Genomic DNA, 12,114 nt, shown 5'->3' on the forward strand with positions numbered 1-12,114 from the left:
TGAAATTTCCATGATTTTTCTGGTTTGAATATGTCTAGACCTTGTTTATCAACTTGAATGCTTACTATATGACATGCACAGACTATGTGCTTTGGTTTTTGATTTTTTTTTGAATTCTTATGCCCATTTGAATCTTCGTCAAATCCTAGGTTTGACCATGACTTAAACAAGTTTAAGACATGAATATGACAAAGTAATCATGTATCCTTCTTAGTCAGCCCAAAATGAAGCTCTTGGGAGGGTTTTTAAAATTTCCATGTTTGAAACGAAAAACCACTTCTCTTCACCATGCATGCTTGACTTCATAAGACAGAGTTTAGGGTTAGGGGGTAGATACATGATTTTTCAGGTTTAATACGTCTAGACCTTGTTTATCAACTTAATTGAATGCTTACTATATGACATAAGAAGACCTTGGTTTTTCAATTTTTTTTTTTGAATTTTTATGCCCATTTGAATCTTGGTCAAATCCTAGGTTTGACCAAGATTTGAACAAGTTTAAAACATGAATATAAAAAAAGTAAGCATGTATGCTTCTTAGTCACTCCAAAATGAAGCTCTTGGGAGGGTTTTCGAAATTTCCATGTTTGAAACCAAAAACCACATCTCTTCATGCTTGACTTCATAAGACAGAGTTTAGGGTTAGGGGGTAGATACATGATTTTTCTGGTTTGAGTATGTCTAGACCTTGTTTATCAACTTAATTGAATGCTTACTATATGACATAAGAAGACTATGTGCCTTGGTGTTTCATTTATTTTGATTTATTTTGAATTTTATGCCCATTTTTATGCCCATTTAAACAAGTTTAAATCATGAATATGAAAAATTAGTCACTCCAAAATGTAGCTCTTGAGAGGGTTTTTGAAATTTCCATGTTTGAAACCAAAAACCACTTCTCTTCATGCATGCTTTGACTTCATAAGACAGAGTTTAGGGTTTGGGGTAGACAAAGACGCGCCGACGCGTGGACGAAATTTATTCTCTGTCCCTCGACATGCACTTGCCGGTGTCTTCAATGATCGACACGAGCAGTGAAGCTTTTATGGAGCCCAGCGGAGAGGGGCTCCATTTCTCGAGCGGTAGCTAGGTGACATGGTGACATGCACCATGTCACCGTGTGACATGCGGCCTAAATCCAAATTTAAACATTGCGAAAAAATCTGAAAAAAATCATGCACGTTCACAGCTCATATTAAGATAACCCCTAAAAATTTCAGATCAAAATTCGAAACATACATCGAGAAACAAAAAAGAGAAACTCAGATGTGAATAGTCTACAGAGAAACTCAGATTTGAATTCGGGAACTATTCATGACAGATTTCTCTTTTTTTGTTTCTCGATGTATGTTTCGAATTTTGACTTGAATTTTTTAGGGGTTATCTTAATATCTATGAACATGCATGATTTTTTTCAGATTTGTTTGCAGTGTTCAAATTTGAATTTAAACCGCATGTCACACGGTGACATGCAATAGGTGCATGTCACCTGATCTGCGGTGACGCTGGGGCTAAAAAGAAGACCTTTCCACCTCATTTCCTCCACTGTTTCACATATTTTAGCTTCTATTTATGCGGTGCCGTGGAGGTGGGGGTCTGGTCGTCACCCTCCTCCTCCCCACCTCATTTCCTCCACTGTCTCGCAACTCCTTGATCTACTACTCCTATCCATATACATGCCACTCAAATGGATGTATTTGTAGATACATCCATTTTAGTGGCAGTTAATATGGACCGGAGGAAGTACTAATAATATGAGGCATGTTTTTGAGCTGGCCCTGTTTAGTAGAGTTTACATTTGAGAGTTACATCTTTCTACCACCATTATTTTTGATTTAGCTTGTCTTTTGTGCCCACCATTTTATCGAGCAGGGTTAATGCAAGATCCATAGCAAACTAGCTTCTCATGACATTTTTTTGGCGGAGTGCATCTTCTCATGGCGAGCTAGCGACTTTGCCACTAGAGTTTTTTTTTGTTGAACTAGTACATTTTTTGGATTTTCCCATTTTATTTGTGCACAAGCTATGAGCCGCCCGCAATTCAGCACCATATATTGGCGGGATTTTCTAGTTCAATTGTTTTGTACTAGGATATTAGCAGGATGCTATCTTCTAGGGCTTTCATTTCCCCTATATCCAGCCCCACCCACGGACAAGCAAGGGCCTCTTTCCCTACCTCGCACCTAGTCCGTCTCGCTCCCTCTTAGTCCTCCATCCGTAGCCGACATCCACCGCGCCGGAGCCAGCTCAGCGACGCCGTCAACCACACTCCGTCCGCTTCGTCGGATCTGCTTCCCCGACTCACTGGTTCATCTTACCGGCTGGCGAGATCGGTACACAAAGCGCCACCATGATCCACCGAACCAAAACGAACGGCCAACGCGCCACCTCCCCAGTCGACCAAGGTTGAACACTTTGTCCGGCAGCTTTTGTTATGTATTTGATTTCCGAGACTAGTTTATTGCTTGCTTCCACTGCTTGTTATTAGCATCTGTTTTTTTTGTAATGCCTGCTAGATATTCCCCTCGAGAATGCCTACGAAGAATCTCGGAGGCAAAATATCTTGCAGAATAAGATAATTGCAGCCAAGCTCGGCATACTGTGGAATGGGACAAAATCACCGCACCCCAAGTCGTTGCCGAGATTTTTCACCCGTGTGATGTGCTGCCAAAAGGACGATTCCGTGGGGCAGTCTTGAAGAAGGTATTTAGCCGCACTGCTCAAATTTCATATGTGTTGTTTGCTGATTGATTTGATGAACTTTGATTTGCAGCAGCTAGCCACTGCTCATGTTCCTAACAAAGACAGTGAGCGCGCCAGTGATGCAGACATTGGTAGAAAGGAGGCGGGATTTGGTCCTATTGTTCTAGCAAGCAATCATTTGAGGGGCCGCCTAGGATCAGCACATCTGGATCCTCCTGAGCTCAACATTAAGGAGGTAATTTTATAATAGTGTTTTAAACATGACATAATCTAATGTCTTGAAAGAGATCAAACTGTCAACCTGGAGTGGAGTGGTATAGATGGTAGAGATATAGATATAGATTTCAGATTTCCTAATTTTTTCTTGAAAATAGGGTCGCCCCGGCCTCTGCATCCAAATGATGCACCCACCCTTTTATTGCAATGTTTTAGACTCCATTTAAGGTTTAGAAACTCATGGGTTGCTCAAAGTGGTGACATGAATCAACCAACATATTTCCTTTTAATCTGCTGATTGATTTTATGCATGGCAAATCGCAGAAGCAAGTGATCGCTCATGTCCTCGCCAAGCAGCATTGTAGCACAGATGTCCGAGTTCCAGTGATGCAAACGTTTGTAGGAACAAAACAGAAGGATGTGGCAATGGGGAAGCTAAGATTAGGCGTCTTCAAAAGGACTTGGATGTGGCCACTTGGCGGAACAAAGAAATGAACCGAGGATGGAATTCTACAATTCAAGATGGCCTACATGCTGTTGCTGATCTGCAGAAGCTAGTGGCTGGCAACTTGGTTACCGCTTTGGCTGATGCAGATGTCCATGAGATCAACTGGACGATCTTGGAACAGGTGAAAGCACGAGCAGAAACTCTGCACTCATCTTTGCAGGTAGATGATTTTCAAAGGGTGATGCAAGAGCCGCTATATGAATAGATTGTTGTTTTCAGTTGATGATGTCCCTGGTTCTTTTGTTTACTTATGTCTTTGGTAGTACTTAGGGGAACTAGCTTGTACAAGTAATTTTTTTCCGATAAAGTTGTACAAGTAAATGGCACATGCTTCGCATGTTTGACCAATTAAGTTAAAAAGCTTCACAAAATCCTGCGTCGAAGTTGTTTCACTAAAAAAAAGAGCTCTCACGTGCAAGGCACGTGTAATTTACTAGTATATACTAGTACTAGTAGAGATGGTACACCTAGACATTAGAGATTTGTTTGTTTTAAAGATATTTTTAATTGTGTACAAGATGGAAAATATAACTTTAGGGCATCCACAATGTTGCTATTGCCAAATCTGATATGATGGTGAATTTGGCTTTAGTGTGAAATATAGCAATAGCTCCACAATGTAGTGGTTCCAAATATTTATAACGTGGGACCCGCCATCAAGCTAAAACAACACATAAAGCCAATATGGAACTACTCTCACAATGTAGGGAACTAGTTCCAAATGCCAAAAGTGAAATTTGGCATCGGAGCACCTACTTGCTCCGGTTCCTTGTTTCTCTGGTTTTGGAACTACCTCTACAATGTATGGAACTAGTTCCAAAAGCCAAAAATCTAATATGGAACCACTTTTGGCTACACGTTGTGAATGCTCTTAGCAAATTCCTAGTATTTTTCATGGTCGATGTAAAAAAAAGTATTTTTCATGGTTGATGTAAAAAAAACAAGTTTTTTTCATGGTCGATGTAAAAAAAGAGAGAAAACATGTCTCATAAAAAGCCTTATGGTTAGCACATTTTTTTTACGGAGTAACTCTTTTTTACATAGCCCAAATTACTATTCGATTTTCCATTGAAATATTTTATGTGTATAAAGCAAGCGCAGAAGTACACATGCATTTTTCGTTTTATTCTTTTTTGAAATTTTTCAAAATGTATAGAAGATGAATTTCGAAATAAAGAGATCATATGCACCCAAGAACCAACAAGCATATCCCCTTGACCCCGAACATACTCAGGGCCCTTTTGTTGTGGCTTTTTTTTTGCCTTTTTGGCTTTTGGATTTTGGAAGCCAAAAACAAATATTATATTCTTTTGGCTTCCAAAATCCAAAAGCCAAAAAGCCACACCAAAAGGACCCTCAACTTCAGACCTGGGATTTCGTAGGCTAGGGTTCCACAGTTTTCCACCAACCAGTAATAATTTCAACTCTGCCCCAAAATTCCCGCCGAAATCCCCCCCCCTCCCGCTTCCAAAATTCAAAGCGATGTGAAATAAGTACAGTGTCGATCTTATCCCCCCGGACCGCTCAATTCAGACCTATCACCGGCGGCGCCGAACCCCGCATCTCTCTCTCACGCTTCCACCCTGCATGACCCACCGGATCATCTCACACGCCGGCGCCGGCCCACTGTCCCACTCCCACACCAGCACTACTGCCTTCTCATCGGCCACCGTAGTGACCGACGACGTTCCGCCGTCTCCCTTGCTTTTTAGCAAGCCGGAGTAGCTTCCACCTCCCCCACCCCCACCGACGACCACTGTACCATACGAGCTCCTCCGTAGCCGACTTCCACCGCCGCCTTGTCAGCGACAGTCACCATCGCCGGGTTCTCGTATCTTAATCCCCTACTCCTTCCGTCCACCGGACTGGAGAGATGGGCGCCTCCATGGTCCACGGCAGGAAACCAAAGCGTACACGCGCCCACTTCCAAGAAGGTTGATATGGCCGCATTCGTTATGCATGTGATTTCGAAAAGTATTTTTTTGCTTACTTGCACCGCCATCTCATTAGCATTTTTTTTTGTAATGCATGCTAGATATTATTGCAATACAGAAGAATGAATTAAAAGAGAAACGGATACGGAATATATGTAGAAGATATGCAAGCCGTGTGGGCACAAGCATTTGTAACGCTATTGCCTCTAGTGCAAACCTGAACAAAATCGGAGAAGAACCCTTTCCCCTCCCCAAAGATAAAGAACAATGTTATGATTCACAATTTGATCCTGCTGAGCCTCTTGGAGAGCTGACTCAGGAAGATGCCTTGCCTGACCATTCTCCTCAACCCCACCAGGTGATTTCTGTGTTTTTACTTTGAGATATCTGTTGCAACTTCCATGTGTTGTATACTTGTATCCTGAATCCCACCAAACATGTTCACATGCCACCTCTAGGTCTCCTTAATGCATCATATATATGTTTCAGCATGCACGTCATCCTTTACTGTTCTTCATTCTATCCCATTTGCATATCATCATATATGGGACTTCTGTAGACTGAAATATCGTTTATGTGTGCTAGGAATCTGCAGCTTCAAGTAAGAATTTCGCAGGAACCACCAATGAGAGGAAGACCATTCAATATGCACCTGAATCGGTGATAGAACAGCTGCAACCAAAAAAGAAACCTGCTTCTGCTACTAGACAGTCTCAGCGATTCATGGCACTAGTTGAAGAAAATAACGAAAATGCTAAGAGTACTGAAATAAAAAAACGTGGTGAACACCCCAAGAGGTTGAATCAGCCACCTGTTACCAATCCAGTCAACCAGCGACAATCGGCAGCAGAACTAGTTTCCACAGCAACTTCTCAGCCACAATTGGCAGCAGAACCAGTTTCCACAAAGCAACTTCTCAGCCACAATTGGCAGCAGAACCGATTTCACGGCAACTTCTCAACAACAATTGGTAGCAGAACCAGTTTCCACGGCAACTTCTCAGCCACAATTGGGATCAGCAGTAGCTGTGGTAGGAAATACTGCCCAAGGATACACTCTACCAGTCCCAGCTGACACAACCACAACTGGCCAAACACTGCTAGCACAACATCAACAAACTGTTGATGATCTCCCACTGACCCATATTAGTCCTGCCATAGACAACTCCCCTGAGGATGAGCCCCACACCGAAGAAGGTACATTTTCCAATGCTTATAGTTTCATTCTCCGTTATAAAGTTATACTTTATAGATAAATAAATAAATATATATATAAATATAAATATATATATATATATATATATCTACCTTGATAGCTTGATGTAATGCTTAACTTTGTAGTTGCACCACGATCAAGAAAAACGAGGGGCCCAACAGTAGGGAAAATGTTCGTAGCTAAGCTTGCTGGGATGGAATCAAGATTTCGCCTTTCATCTATCGTAGGTGGCAGAAGGCCACTGGACCCAGAAGAATCTTGTAAATTAGCATCGGATGTAGGAATTTTCGTCAGGAATGAAATTCCTATCTTCCCAACATGGAAAGAGCACGTAGACACCTCTGCGCATTTTGAAAAATTAGTGCACAGGTTACACGTAAGTCATCTTTCTCTTGGTAATGTTACTCATACTAGTATACCACATTGGCACGTCCCGTTCCTTCTAGCTTGTTGTTGGCTCTATGTATATCGCACCAACGGTTTATATTGTTGTGAACAGTTAAGGTTCGAGTTCGATGAGGACCAAGAGGAAGTAAAGCATGTTCTCAACAGTCTATTCTCGGGTATCTGCGCCGATATCGCAGCGAGGCTAAAGAAGAAATACTTCACTGGAAAGATTCCGGGAGTGTTCCAACTATATCTCCTTTTAAGCAAATGACTGACAAACAGTGGGGAGATCTTGTGAAGCACTGGTCTGATCCAAAGAATATGGTATGATTTGTAAGACTGAGACCAGATCACATCTTGGATTCTTATTTATAGCAGTGTCTCACTAGTCTCCTTTTTGCAGAATTTGGCTAAACAGAATCAGAAAAACCGTGGTAAACTACTTTTACCTAGCCGTACGGGATCTCGTAACCTTATAGTGCACATTCGGCAAAAAGTAAGGACATGTTGTTTTATACTGCTATTTAGAAATATTTTAGTAAAAGATCATGCAGAGTATATACACCAGTGTGCAGCTTATATTATGATCCTCCATTTCAACCACGTTATTCGATTTATAAATGGTAGTACTAAAATGCAGATGTTACATAATGCAAGTAAAAGGGAACCAAACAAAGAGATGACTCTGCCAGAGATTTTTGAAGCATGCCAGAAGAACAAACTTGAAGTGATTGGAGAAGTCGCACAGAGTGTTCTTGTAAGTCTTCTAAAAGATTGAAATTTTGTGACGACTCACATCCCAACTTGTAGGAGTAGTAAAGTACATGTCAATATGATATTATATATGTTTATTAAAATTCATGTGATGTGAATCAGACATGCCAAACTGTAGGAATAAAAGTAGGTCATACACATGATAAATCTACTATCAACAAGTTTCTCTGTAGTAACTATCATGTTTACACATGTGTACGAACTGAATTTTTTGCAGGAAGATATGAAATTAGAGATGGCAAAACCCGGTAAAAACGGTCTGGAAAAAACCGATGAAGAATGTGTGAAGGCATTTTCTATGGCAATAAAAAAGAAAGGCATTGCCAAAAACACTTTCTTACGGAATGCTGGACTCGAAGTGCAAGTCCATGTCCAAGTCAAAGTATTTGCATGCTCAAGTTCTAGAGGAGCAACTCCAAGTAGAATGAGCTGCATCAGCTGCGCTAAGACTAGAAGTCGACAATTTTAGAACGATAGCAGCACGGAAGGAGGCCCTCTTTGGAGCAGGTTAGGAATCTTTGGTAAGTAGTAAGAAGAGTATCTGCTAGATAATTGGAGATGAACGGGGACAGTGACAGGTCATTACCTTCGTCTTGTAAAATGGTTCCTTAGTCTGAGCATATTTCGTAGGTGCATTTATCTGCAATTGCTATGATCTTGGTGGTCGTTGGCTGGTTGTGATGTGGATGTTTTTGAACCGGAACCACTGCTGATTGTTAATATTATAAGTGGATTGCCTAGCCCTTTCCATCGATTCGACTTGTGGTTCCGTTGGCTCATGGATGAAGCTTGACATGGTATCGAGCCCATAGTCTCAAGTTCGGACTTTTGGTCGCGTTGGCTAGTGCATTAAAGCTTGACACCGATGATTTTACGTGATCCATTGATTTCCGGCTTTCTACATATAGCCCAGGTCTAGAAGCTTGTCAACTGGTCTGGTTCATTCATCGCTGTATTGAGTGCAATGAACGGAACAGTGCTTCTCCTTTGTGTTGTGCTGCAACACAACAGCTGTTCCTGCTTCTGTACAGGCGAGTTGTGAACAAAGATACTTATGTATACTACCAAATTTCGACTCCATATAATCAATAGCTTAACAACCGTCTAATTCAAAATCTCAACACTGTAGCATATACCTCCTGCCTATTGAATACAATTATTTCACACACTGAAATATTTTGTACGCGTTTTGAATTGGAGAACATGGGAACCGACTTTGGTTTCTGATTATGACTTGATGTGACCCTAGGCCCTGGATTCCTGAGCAGAAGGTATGTGTAAAAACAAAGAGATTACGAAGTGCTAATTCCCTTTTTTTTGTAAGTCCTGGTGGCATTGACACTCCTTTCTTACTTGCTATATTTTTTGGTGTTTATATATAATAGAGAATTACCAGCTTATTGTCGAACCCGTTAGATTTTGGGCAATAATTGTTACGTGGCTGCTTCTTAATTAAAGTTTATCATGTCATGTAGATGGATTTGTGAAAGATGCAGCGGGTCGTTCTTCAGATCGTCTACATGGGATTCCCATCTACATGTATGTTCATGGTTTCATGGAGTACTTCAGCTCATAGCAGCCACATACGATCCTGCAAGATTTGCATTTTTTTTTGACCTTGCAAGATTTGCATTCAATGTATCGCCAAGGCGCGTCCGTGAGAACTCTAGAAACATCTTCGTCAGACTCGTTTTGGCGCGCGCAGTTCCCGAGCGAATCCAATGAATTTTGACCGTTCTCTTAAAAAAAAGGAACTTTGACCGTTGGATCAAGCGTTGGAGAACTGATGTGCCAACGGCCAATAATTATGATCGTGGTAACCGATTTTCAACGTGATGATGAATTGATGTGACATTTGGCCGTACTAGTACGGTCTCATATTTTTGTATTACTTAGTACTTGGACTGTGGCCAAATTCGAAATCTCATTCCAGCGGCAAAACTTCCCGCCCGAAAAATACAAATATTTCACACGCTTCTAACTTCCCATTCTACACTCGTAAAGATGACAACAATGTCCATGTATAAGTCGGTTGGTGGGGGGTCTACCCGTCATTTTTTTTCGATCACCACCTCCCTAGCTCCGGAAACCCCCCGAAAAAAAAATCATTTCCCTCACTCTCTCCTCTGAGACCACCCACCGGAACTTCCCAAGTCCCTCTCTCTCCCACCTCCACACGGCCACCGCACCGGAACATCCCCGCCGGACTTCCCTGGCCTACCCGAGGCCTCGCGATCCTCGTCATCCGGATGTCTGCCGGTGACATAGGCATCCCAAATGGGCCTGCCAAAGATAGTACCCGGGGTTTACTGAAGGCCCACTACCCGAAGAATAAGAAGATTCGGGAGCCCAAGATATATCAAGGAAAGTCAAGAGTTGTAATAGGAAGTGTTATTTGTAATCTGGCGGGATGAGTTAGAAACCGTCCCGGACTCTGTAAGTTGTATGGCACGAATCCCTCGGCTCCACCTCCTATATAAAGGGGGAGTCGAGGGACAAAGAAAGGATCGAATCATTGTCTACAAACCCAAGTTTTCATAATCGTCGAGTACTTTCCGGCTGAAACCTTCGAGATCTACTTACCCTCTACTTCCAACTAAACCCTAGCCTACAATCCATAGGCATTGACAAGTTGATACCTTGTCAATTGGCGCCGTCTGTGGGAACTAGAGGCGTAAGGATCTGATCTCGATGGCACGCTCAAGATCTTCGACATCGTCAACCGCAAGCAACACAATGGATCGAGCTAAACAGATCGCTGCTGGTCTTGTCGATTTTGTTCCTCACCCACCCTCCCGTTTGGATGCATATGCGTATCTGGCGGAGCCCATGGAGATGACGTTCGGAAGGTTTCACTTTCGCGTCGAGAAGGAAGGATCGTATCATGTCGAGGTTCCGATTTCGTCGGGATCGTCGAAGGTCGATTCCGATTTTTCAAGCTATGCGTCGTCAACCGAGTCAGGAGAAGAAGAAACTTCGGCGACACGCTACATCAGCACCAGAACAAGAGAGAAACTCGCCAAGATCTTCAACGACATATCGTTTGAGTCACCTGCGGACTCATATATAAGCGATGGCTCAAGCGATGTCGACAGTTACGACTTCATCGACAAATCTATCACAGTGGGCAAGGTCTTCATCAATCTCAACGATGATGTCACCAAACCCAACGTAGATCTGAGTACAAAGTATCATCAGATTTACGCCATTGAAGATCAAGAGGAGACATCTGAGGCTTTCGACAGTCTGGGAAATCCATACGACGATCCCTCCAATCTGCGACACGGCCTGGGCAACAAATACGTCGGGCCAGAGCCGCGAGATAGAGTTCAACTTTCACAAGCAGCGTGGGACAGAGCCGCGAGAGCTATGAACGGCACAGAACCAATGGCTACCACAGCCACACCAGAAGAATTGCAAGCATACCAATATAGGCTCGCACGAGCTGCCAGGGAATTGGAAAAACAGACAGCTGAGTTGAATAGGAGAAAGGAGGCAGCTTACGCATCCGGCGGGAGAAGGGCAGATCTGAGTCGACAATCTAGAACTTCGGGTGATAGCCACGGGGAGGCTCGGAGCAGAGGAAGATCAAGGTTACAACACATACCCAAAGCGAGAAAGAGAGCACTTGGTTCAAAACCTCGACATGTCCTTTATGTCGATAGACACAAGAGGAAACATTATCCCTAAGACACCGGAAGCTGGGTATATGGCGACACAAGCTTTTATCCTCGCGTCTAAACCACCTCCGGGTGATCCAAGGGAAACACTATACAATATGGCGATAGCAGAGAGTTGGAGCTATGGGGACGGCGTTCGTTTCAACGCCTCCCGAAGGAACGACAAGGCAAAATAGTCCACGACCTGCGGCGACAACGGCGGCAGCCCTGAAGGACCAAGTGGAGCAAGAGATACGGCAGCACAAGCAAGAGTCGACGAGCACGACAAAGCGAAGGGATCATCGGCAATCTCCGGAGCTTAACGACGAAGATATGTGCGGCTTGCCATGCTTCACGAGGAGAGTCCGAAAAACTCGAGTCCCCTCGGGATTCAAGCTACCCGATAATTTCAAGAAGTTCGACGGCCTCCAAGATCCGGAGGATTGGCTAGTCGACTATCCGGAGACGGTGAAGGCGACGGGAGGAACCAGGGCAACAGCTATGCAAAGCATCCCGGGTACATTTGAGTGGAGCCGCACGATCTTGGATAAAGAAACTCGCTCCGGGATCCATCGACAGCTGGGAAAGTTTCGAGGATGTGTTCGTCAAGAACTTCAGATCCACGTGCAAAAAACCCGCATCGTTAGAGGAATTGAGAGCATGTCGACAAAAGCCAGATGAGCCAATGAGAAAGTACATCCAAAGATGGAATATCATC

The sequence above is a fragment of the Lolium perenne genome, chromosome 5, assembly GCF_019359855.2.
Source record: "Lolium perenne isolate Kyuss_39 chromosome 5, Kyuss_2.0, whole genome shotgun sequence".
NCBI lineage: Eukaryota > Viridiplantae > Streptophyta > Magnoliopsida > Poales > Poaceae > Lolium > Lolium perenne.